Raw genomic sequence first — 12,007 nt, forward strand, 5'->3', positions numbered from 1 at the left:
TCTAGCAATGAGGCCACCACAGATGATTGACTAAGAACACCAGCGTACCGCAAGCCAACACTCACCAGCATATCCACTACAACAAGCCATCAACGCCACCCTCACCCGACGTGCCTAATAAAGTTGTTCCTTAACAACCCATGCTTGCCGTTAAAGGCGACTAACGGGATCGGGTGGTCAGGCTAACTTGGTTGATGCATGTCATCGTATCCCAACTGCTTAGATCGATGCTCGTGGTGTCAACCACTGGATTGTCTTGTCCAGACTCGATTATTTACAGACCGCCGTCATGTAGCTGGAACATTGCGGACTACGGCGTTAAACAACAAACAAATGTATCTAGTTATGGCAGTGATTTTTCTTTGCGAAGATCAACTCCTAACCCAAACACTAACCCAGCCTTGACCTATATCAACTTCCCTGCAGAGACACTGACTGCAAAGTACTTAACTGAAATACTAATTTATTGATTCCGAGCTAGTCGCTTCGTGCCACGTTGCTTTGTGTTTAGCACATATAGATGGAATAATTTCGCTATCTAACCTGTCGAATTCATTTAGGCTGATGAACAAAATGAAACTTCCCTTCATGTTAACGACCGCTACGCTCGCAAAAGACATTTAAATACCGCATATTACCTGCAGTGCTTTATCAAAAACTAGGTACATTGTATGTGGGTCAAGGCCGGGTGTTAGATGAGGACTGGGTCAGTTGCAATTAATGATTTCTCCCAATTACGATTGTCACCACCACTTAGTCCCTTCTCGTCACCGCAGGTATCTCGAATGGAAGTCCTCAGATTGAGCCAGCCTATTGATACCTACAGATACTGGTCCAATTATGTAAATTGAAATTGATACGAAGGTCTTCCTCTCCTAACGCCTGCTTTACTTTTTGTTTTGCTTGGATTATAACCCTAACCTTAGACACATGATAATGAACTTCTTTCAGTGGCATTTAGAAGTTGGTGTGATGAAGTAAGACGAGTTCTATGGATGAAAAACTTCTTTATTACAATTAGTGCTTGCGGTGATGTCGGATTCTCTCTTTGACGAGTAGTTGAGATGCTTTCTGTAGAATGTTGCGGGCTGCCACAGAGTTGACTTGGCTCCTTACTCTGAGGTCATTCGGGATGAGCTGGTGGTCCCTGCATCTCATGAGGAAGGTAAGATGGTTGGAGGACTGGATGTACTTCTTTTCTAGGTTGCTGAGTTTGTTGATAGTTGAGATTGCCACGTCTCCATGTAGACGACGTATAACTATTGTAATAAAGAAGTTGTTCATCCATAGAACTCGTCTTACTTCATGATAAAGAAGTTGTACAAACAAGTTAATTACAGTCCTTAACATATACTAAAGGAAAAAAGGTAACCGTGCTTCGCATAAAACGGTGTAATTACTATGTTATTGAAATTTTTGGATTTGGTCATTCGTCTGATCAATGTTTTATAACATATTTAGGGACAAAACTCATATGTGGTAACAGGAGACAGAGCGACAAGCTCGAAAAGAGGAAGGCATAAAAACCCATTCAACATAGCATGTCATATCTTGTGTGGCCACCGCCTCCGTGGTCTTGTGGTAGAGCGTCCGCCCGGAGAGCGGAAGGTCCAGGGTTCGATCCCGGGCCGCGTCATACAAAAAGACGTTAAAAGATTGTACTTGTTGTTACCCTGTCTGGCACTCGGCATTAAGGGGCTAAAACAAGGACTGGTCGGCTCGGAGTCAGTATACTGTGTCTGAGTGGTGTATTCATGTTAAACTGCGGCATGGTATCTCAGTGAGCTAGCACTATAAATCGGCATCAGTCCGGACTAGTACAAGCAGCCACACACACACATACACGTGCATGCACGTCGCTATATAAGTGCAATAGTCTTGGACGCGACGTTAAACCCAATTTCACCTCACCTCATCTTGTGTGGCCACCATACGCTTTGATACAGGCAAGGCAGCGGCGGCGCATTGGGGTTTTGTTCCAAATATCAACCAAAGATTTGTCCTACTGAGCTAGCGTCACCGGCTGGTTCTGGTCCTGCCGTAGGCTTCGGACCATCTCCTTCCAGATATGTACCATTGGGGAGAGGTCTGGAGAAACAGCCGTCCGTACAGCAATGTTATGCCTCCTCAAATAGTCTGTTGCAACACGTGCAATATGTGGGTGGGCAATATCCTGCTGCAACGTGACGCTGCGTCCCTGCATTTGCCAAAAAGGGTAGAACATGATCTCGACCATGTCGTCCCGGTAGCGTACGTCATTTAAATTGCGATTAACAATGATGAGCTGTGATGTTACCCCAAACCATTACACTTCTACCCCAAACTGACGACTTAACGCAAGCGTCGCTAAAACATTCTCCTGGACGCCTGTAGACCTTTGCAGACAAAACCTGGACACATCTGTGAACAATATACTGTCCTAGTCTTGTCGTTTGATCCTCACATGCTGTCTACACCAGCTAGGCGTGCCTAACTGACGTGGAAGCAAGATTAGGCGTATCGCTGAACGTTGGCCCCGGATGCAGTGCTCCCCTCAACCTGTCGCGCACGGTTCTGCCACTGATTGGTCTCAGGATTGTCCGAGCTGTTAATGTGACAGTTTGGTATCCATCCCGTAGATGCACCAAACGAATATGGTTGTCTTGTTGACGTGACGTCACACACGGACGACCGAACCCGTTGCAAGTCATGAGAGTTGCCCTGCTTTAGATAACATCTCCAAGAAGATGATATTGTGTTGAGACGAACATTAAATTGTCTGGCAACTCCGCCATTCCTGTTTCAAGCGTACCAACGGAGCGTAGACGTTCATTTTCAGCATGCCGTGTGTCGTTAACATTAAAAAAACACGTGTGTGAGCATCATGCCCCCAACAAACAGTACGTGCAAAGTGTGAATCACGACCTTAACGTCGAGGGGATGTCTGAATGAAGGTGTATTGAAAGATGCATGATTTAATTTCAGAATAATTGAACTTTATAAGAAGCAAAGTTACTTTTTCCCTTTAGTATAGCAAATACGGTAACGCTACCTTTTTAATTTCCTAATTTAAGAAAATATGAATTTGAAATCCGATCTTGAACTTATGCTTTGAGATTGTCAACTTTGCAAACAGTTAAAGATGTGAGTGAGTGAGCTGTGTTTTAACGACGCTTTGAACAATATGTCAGTCATATCACGGCATGTCATCTTAGCGTGGAAGGAAAGCTCGAAGGAAGCCCGTCTGAGACGTCTACCACTTTGGTGCTGACAAACCTAGATACAAAATCTTTGAACGGGGATTCGAACCCACGATCATAGCTTTTCGGGGTGCCAAAGGGACGCAACTCTGCACAGCGAAATGCGGCGCTTTTGACGACTAAGCCAACAGTGCCCCTTGTTTTTACTTGTTTAGATGTATTAGGTGTCACCACATTGGTCTTTGATATGTTAGGTTTCCGGGCTTACAGTCTCTGATAAACTTAGATTGTATACATATATTAGTCACTGGCCCAACGTCAAAACCCACAGCTTAAAACACCAAGTCAAAATCCAGGATTTAACTACACCCAACACCCCAATCGTTTTGATATGGTGTTGTTTTGGGAATACAAATCTTCATTATCTCACTAGTCTTATCTGCTAAAAGCGGTTTCTAAATCTAAGCTTGAAATTATTAGCATCATATGTTTATAATCGATAACGGGGTGCGGCAAACGAACCTGTTGTTGTCCTCATTGACGGACATTGCGACTTTCTCCTTCTCCAGTTCGCACTCAAGTTGGCGCGTGCTTACTGTCACGTGACCCAACTTCACGTGATAATTTTGAAGAGTGTCCCGTGCGCGAACCGTGCTGACAGTATCCTCGCTATACCGTTGACCTCGCTATACCGTCGACCTCGGTAAGGAAGGTTTGTTTTTGATCTGACTGATAAATCAATGAGTAATTACGATTTGTTTGTTTGTCAGGCTCGCCTCGGTTTTGCTCGCAGGATCCCTGCTACCACCGGGTCTATGTGTAACGAACCCTCTTGAAAATACTGTTATTTTGTTGTGTAACGCCGCACTCAACAATCTTCCTCCCCTATGACGGCGGTCTGTAAATTATCGAGTTTGGATCACCAGACAATCCAGTGATTGACATCATGAGCATCAATCTACGCAAGTGGGATACGATGACATGCATCAACCAAGTCACCGAGTTGATCACACAATGCCGATAGTGGCTACTTACGATAAAAATTGGTTCCTGAAAATCAATTCTAACCCGGATCTAACCCGGTGGGGTAGCCCAGTGGTTAAAGCGTTCTTTCGTCACATCCAAGGCCAGGGTTCGATTCCCCACACGGGTGCTAGGTGAACTCATTATTTGTTCCCCCGTCGTTGTATTGCTGGAATACTGCTAAAAGAGGTGTACGGAAAGACAAATTCATTCACTCACTCCAAAGATATTGAGGAATTTACTAAATTTCTATGCCACTGCATCGTAGGCATGGCAACAAGCAGCTGACACTTAAGAAGTCGCAAGTGTCGTGTTTACGGCAATATCACATCGCTAACTAAACATCCTACCAAATTGACTTGGCTTCTGGATATTTATCAAACTTTCTATAGGCGCTTAACGAGATGTTTTACAAATCCTGCAGAAAAATACCCAACACATGTGAATCTCTGAGCAATAAAATATGTGTTTACTGAGTAAATAAACTTAAGAGATTTATGTCAGTACGTTTTTAATGTAGAAGGTGATATATTTTCTAGATTGAAAATATTGCTTTGATAAAATGGGATGGTTTAAAACCAGATCATGAAGAGCTACGCACATGTAACGTTCTTATCTGTTTATTGGTTCTCTGTGCATCCCGTGCGCTGTTGCAGTTTTACTGGTGACAGATTGTGAACTTCTAGATACTGTATGAAATCTAATCTTTGTGCAGCATTCACCTTTGCCTTGCTAGGGATCTTTTTAGGAGAACAAAAATAACTGTTTATCTGGGTCCCGTTCCACAAAGAGTTCTTAGCACTAAGATGATCGCAACTCCCATACTTTAACATAGGCTTACACAGTCGCTGACTTGGTTGATGCACGTCATCGATCCCAATTGCGTGGATCGATGCTCATGATATTAATCACTGGATTGTCTGGTCAGACTCGATTATTTACAGACCGCCGGCATATAGCTGGAATGTTGCTGAGTGTGGCAAACCAACCAACCAGCCAACAGTCCTTGCGCTATAATCACTTTGTGGAGCGGGACCGAGAATAATACTAAATTATTTGTCGCTGACCCGATTCCTTGTTGTTCGTGTTGTTATTGTGCAATATGATCGCCTCCATCGTCAGTGGTAGAGCGTCCGCCCGGAGAGCTGGAGGTCCGGGGTTCGATCCCTGGCCGCGTTATACCAAAAGACTTTAAAAGATGGTCAGTCCCTTACACAATCTTGGACGCGACGTTAAACTCCATTTCGACTCACCTATGGTACAATATTAATAATAACTTTTCATTGTTTTAAATGAAATTATTTGGCAAAATATGAGTTTAAAAGTAAAGATACTGGCATCTACCTTAAAAATACAATGGGGCGGTCGGGGAGCGTAGTTGTTAAAGCGTTCGCTCGTCACGCCGAAGACCCGGGTTCGATTCCCGACATGGGTACAATGTGTGAAGCCTATTTCTGGTGTTCCTCGCCGTGATATTGCTGGAATATTGCTAAAAGCGGCGTAAAACCATATTCACTCACTCAGTAAAATACAATGACGTCAAAAAGAACCTGTTCTTTGTAAGTCACCTAACTTATAGTGAAATTGTGTCATTGTCTGGTCGTCCGACATTCGTCGCTTCATATTCTTCTAAGGAACCACCGGACTAAGGAAGTGAAAGTTAACATGTGATTATTCCATCCTCTTTTGAAATCTAAAAGATGAAACCTAGTTGAAATCAATTCATATTTAAAGAAAATCTTTAATTTAGCTAAATGCAATGAAATTTAGTATAAATGTATGTGTGGTTAGTTGTAGGTCCCAACAAGTCTGAGGAGTGAGTGAGTGAGTGAGTGAGTTGGGTTTAACGTCGCTTTTAACATTATTCCAGTTATATCGCGGCGTGTCAGCTTAATGTGGGAGCAAAGCCCGAAGTGATGCAGGTCTAAGACGTTTACCACTTGGGTGAAACCCACGAGCACGGGTATGGTGCTGACAAACCTAGAAACATAATCGGGACGAACAGGGATTCGAACCCACAATCATAGGTTTCTGGCGTGCCCAAGCGACGCAACTCTGCACAGCGAATCGCGACGACTTAGACGACTGGGCCACCCGTGCCCCCACATGTCTGAGAAAGACACACGTTTCGGTATCGCTACAGTACATATTCGAAGCACCCGTGAAGATCCGGGTACAGAATAGGTCATGCTTGTCGTAAAGGGCGTCTATGCTTGTGGTAAGAGGCGACTAACGGGATCGGGTGGTTTGGCTCGCAGACTTGGTAGATGCATGTCATCGTATCCAAATTGCTGAGATCGATGCTCATGATATCAATCACTGGATTATCTGGTCCAGACTCGATTATGTAGCTTGAATATTGTTGAGTGCGGTGTTAAACAACAAACAAACAAACTAACATTAGTGAATATCAATGCTGACAAAACGTTGCAGGGTGTATGTCTGTCTTTGCTGACATTATAATCTGCTGAGTGCATATGCAGGTGAGCTACAAAGTCGTTGCACTCTTTTACATGTTTCAAATTTAATTTGTCTGAAACGAAACATGAAACTATGTTTTAGAATTGATTACACCTATTATCTAAATTACTAAACTATTCAACATAAACATTTTCAAACAAAAATAGACACCTCCAGGGAAAATGTTCGAGTTCTGTGAAATTATCGTGAGCACTATTCAGTTCCGCTCCGGAAACAAACACAAGACAATATGAATTCATTTCGCAGAATGCGTTTGAAAAAAAGGCATACAAAAATATTATAAACGCGAGCGTTGTTATCATGAAATACGTTAGGTCTCTGAACGTCATACCGATTAAAGGATGGTATACTAAGGATGGTACTACCTTAATTGTGACTCGGCTACTAACATTGATTGATTTCACAAGGGGAACCATAGGGCGATGTCGATGAACATTGACGTCAGTGCTTACTGGGTCTCTCAAAGAAGAATATAACTGTCATGGGAGTAGTGAAGAAATCGAGACATGTCTGAAAAAAACATCACTTGGCCCTGCGAATGTCCGTGTGTTCTTCCCCGTCTGGCAGCCACGTGTCGATTCTCGGGGCTGACACAAGGCTGATGGAGTGCCTATGAAGTCAGATCGTCTACAATGTTACGTGAACGTGGGTTGTGCAGTGGACAAGGCTGGCGATTTGATTTGCCGTGATGTCTCGACTCTTTAGCATTGGTGCCCTCATGAAACGAGCAAACTTATTACAGACATAGAAACAGTGAGTTGGCAAAACACATTGGCCTCATCTTCGAGTGAGTTAGATTTCAGTCGTCTTTGACGATGCTTTAGCAATTTGACGAAAGGGCGGACCTAGATTAGCCTTGGCACTTCACTGATTATTGAACACATAGAGGCGCCAGTACTGTGACTGCCTTATGCATATTTGGTTAATTACATAAATGTCCCCCATGTTTGTTCAACAAAACATAACAGTACCTCAACTTGACCATCCATGTTTGTTTGTTTGTTTGTTGTTTAACGGCGGTCTGTAAATAATCGAGTCTGGATCAGACAATCGAGTGATTGACATCATGAGCATCGATCCACGCAATTGGGATACGATGACATGCATCAACCAAGTCAGCAAGCCTGTCCACCCGATCCCGTTAGTCGCCTCTTACGACAAGCATAGTCGCCTTTTACGGCAAGCATGGGTTGCTGAAGACCTATTTTACCCCGGATCTTCACGGGTCCACATTGCATGTGACCCACATGAATGTGTGAAATACTCTGCCCTCTGTTTCTGTATAGTCAAAAGGATATTAGACGATACCTATTTAATATAAAAACATGAAGGGATGGCAATTCGGAACAAATCGGTTATCTGTTGTTTAGGTCCCGATTCACAAGCGTCCGTAGCTACGACAGTCGTAAGTATGTATAAAACTGTATAAAACTGCCACGCTTTATGAATTCGGGTCAAGGAAAGTCAGATGCCGAGAACATTTGTTCAGCAAATCTATAGATTCGTCAAACAAGCTGGTTCGACGGGGGAAAACTCCCAGTCCTGCCTTGTATGAGAGTTTGGATTTACTCGCCTTACTTCGCTTTCCCGTTCTACGGTGTAAGCCAGTTGGTTTTATGCATTGTCGCCATGTCGGGAATAAAACCTGAGACAGACAGACACATAGGCTACGTTCAACAAAGAGATCGTAGGGCTAAGACTGTCTTAAGTCTATGTTAAAGTAAGGGAATTACCATCGTCTAAGCGCAAAGATCGCACTGTGGATCGGGGTTGAGGTATGTATGTACAGTAAACTACGGTTATAACGAACTCAAAGGGACCACTAATTTTAGTTCGTCATAACCGTAGTTCGTTATAAGCATATATACAGAATAACTACAGCAAATTTTAGGGACCAAAAAGTTAGTTCGAAAAATCCGTCAGTTCGCTATAAGCGTGTTCGTTATAACCGTAGTTTACTGTAGTTTATTCTAAGAATAGTGTTGAACACGACGTAGACGTGTGCACTGATCTCTGTCCCTGTATTGATTAACATGTCAGTTGACCCTGAATCAGTCACCACATATGAACAAACCATATATATAATTTAAATATGCATGTATGTGATTTGTTCAAAGTTTTGTGGTCGTACTCCTGTCACTTATCCTTTGAGTGTCCGCTGTCTGACATACATGACCTCTATAACTCGAACTGCAAATGGTCCATAGGTACCATTACTGTACCAACGGTACTAAGGTCTTCTTTTAACACTCCGATTGTCTCGAACGACCAATAGCACTGTCACTATAGCACAGGGTCACTACGGCTTACGCTGCTGGTAACATGAACTATAGACCGCTTTGTTTGTTTGTTTGTTTGTTTGTTGTTTAAAGGACGCTCTCATATTCCAGCGGTATGACGGTGGTCTGTTAAATAACCGATTGGGATACGATAACATGCATCAACCAGTCACCGAGACTGACCACTCCATCCTGTCAGTCGGGCAACCCCTGGCCATTTTTCCAGCAAAACAAAAACATTGCGTGCGACATCATCCTACGTACTGTAACATCTGATATCCCCAGTCTGGGATGTACTTCGTGTAGCCGTGTACAGTTGAGTACATCAGGTCTTAACGACATAGTGTCATGCACTGATCAAGATTCGGCCTTGAGCTGGCATAATAATGTCATTTATATGCTTCGCGATGCTCTATTATTAAAGGCTGTGCGCTGAGTGCAACGTATCCCCGAACCAGCCTTAATTTATACCAGCGTTTTAACATCACCATGCATGGGCGGATACAGAGGGGTGGGGGGGTGCGCACCCCCCCCCCCCCTTTTTTTATTTCGAAAAAAATCTTTATTTCTGTATAAATTACCACCAAAGACAATAAATAGATCTTAATTGTGCACCCCATATTCAAGCGTATAGTTCGCTTCAAAACCAGGAGGGATAATGAAGAAGACTTGGAGGGGAGGGGTGTGTTGCACTCAGAATAATGAAACAATCGGGAAACTACTAACTTTTGTTAGCCGTTGCCTACATCCTTATCTGTTCATGCACACCCTGCACCCCGTCTGTTCATGCACACCCTGCACCCCGTCTGTTTATTTACACCCTGCACCCCGTCTGTTTATGTACACCCTGCACTCCGTCTGTTTATGTACACCCTGCACCCCGTCTGTTTATGTACACCCAGCACCCCGTCTGTTTATTTACACCCTGCACCCCGTCTGTTTATTTACACCCTGCACCCCATCTGTTTATGTACACCCTGCACTCCGTCTGTTTATATACACCCTGCACCCCGTCTGTTTATGTGCACCCTGCACCCCGTCGGTGTATGTACACCCTTCACCCCGTCTGTTTATGTACACCCAGCACCCCGTCTGTTTTTTTTACACCCTGCACCCCATCTGTTTATGTACACCCTGCACTCCGTCTGTTTATGTACACCCTGCACCCCGTCTGTTTATGTACACCCTGCACCCCGTCTGTTTATGTACACCCTGCACCCCGTCTGTTTATATACACCCTGCACCCAGTCTGTTTATATACACCCTGCACCCCGTCTGTTTATATACACCCTGCACCCCGTCTGTTTATATACACCCTGCACCCCGTCTGTTTATATACACCCTGCACCCCGTCTGTTTATATACACCCTGCACCCCGTCTGTTTATATACACCCTGCACCCCGTCTGTTTATGTACACCCTGCACCCCGTCTGTTTATATACATCCTGCACCCCGTCTGTTTATGTACACCCTGCACCCCGTCTGTTTATATACACCTTGCACCCCGTCTGTTTATATACACCCTGCACCCGTCTGTTTATATACACCCTGCACCCCGTCTGTTTATATACACCCTGCACCCCGTCTGTTTATATACACCCTGCACCCCGTCTGTTTATATACACCCTGCACCCCGTCTGTTTATGCACACCCTGCACCCCGTCTGTTTATGCACACCCTGCACCCCGTCTGTTTATATACACCCTGCACCCCGTCTGTTTATATACACCCTGCACCCCGTCTGTTTATATACACCCTGCACCCCGTCTGTTTATGCACACCCTGCACCCCGTCTGTTTATGTACACACCTGCATCCCCGTTTTCTTTTGTACGGATATAAAAAGATGCAACTTTAAAAGATAACAACTTCAGGTTTTACTGCATGTAGCGACGTTTCATTGTAGAGACTTTCACCGTCATCCAGCGGGACTGACTACAACCAAGTGATGAGAGGTATATATGCATCAGATTAACATGACACCAACTTGTAATAGATAACAAGTAGCAAACAGATAATTGGATGAAGCCAGATCTACTATGAGAATAACAAATAGCACGCAGGTAATGAAGCCAGATAAACTTGGATCAACGCGTGGTACATGGACGTTCCGTTGGACACTTCACAACGAAGAGCATAACGGTAGCTAGACGTTTCGGGTGCCTCCACCGTGTTTGAAATGGATGTCTGTCTAATTTTGTAGACTGTAATTTGGTCACTACAGTTGGTCTAGAATCAATCGTATTGACAACGATCTCTAAGGTAATAATGGACGAACCATGCTGACTTATAAGATTGAACCAAACAACTGGGTCAAGACCAATAGGAAATGGAACGCACTGTGACTCTAAATATATTCTTCAACCTACACACACGAAAGGTCAACTCAGGTTGTGATTATAGTGGATATTATGTTATTGATATAGGCAACATTAACGTTGTTAAAATGCTGTTACAATGGCTCAAGGTCTCCTTTGCTTCCGAACGTCGCTCTGGGGAGATTGCTCCATCATACTCGAACGATTCTTCAACCGTACATTGCAATGTGAAGATCGGTCTGATCTGATTGAATAATCATCATTCATCAAATCAAAACGGTAAAATCATGAAAAATACAAGACGTAATGCCCATTTCATTGGAGCGATTGCTGAATATTCCAGTGGCATTCAAATATTCCATTTCTGATGACAGTGCAATATGCCTTTTACAGTACTGGGATGAAAATAACTCTTGTTTACCATTTACTTTTTTCCCAATGTGTTTTATTCAGTTTCAGGGGCGGCCGGGTAGCCTTGTGGTTAAAGCGTTCGCTCGTCACGCCGACGACCCGGGTTCGATTCCCGACATGGGTACAAAGTGTGAAGCCCATTTCTGGTGCCCCCCCCCCACCCCCCCCCCCCCCCCCCAATATTGTAATAAGTGGCGTAAAACCATACAAAACCATACTCACTCCCTCTTTAAGAGTTATTAGCATAGTAATTGATGTTTCACTACATTAGTTGATCAAAGAGCCTGGTATAAGTGACCTATCAGTTAATGCCACA

Source organism: Haliotis rufescens, unplaced genomic scaffold, assembly GCF_023055435.1.
Source record: "Haliotis rufescens isolate VD_foot unplaced genomic scaffold, xgHalRufe1.0.p SCAF_12, whole genome shotgun sequence".
In the NCBI taxonomy this organism is placed as follows: Eukaryota; Metazoa; Mollusca; class Gastropoda; order Lepetellida; family Haliotidae; genus Haliotis; species Haliotis rufescens.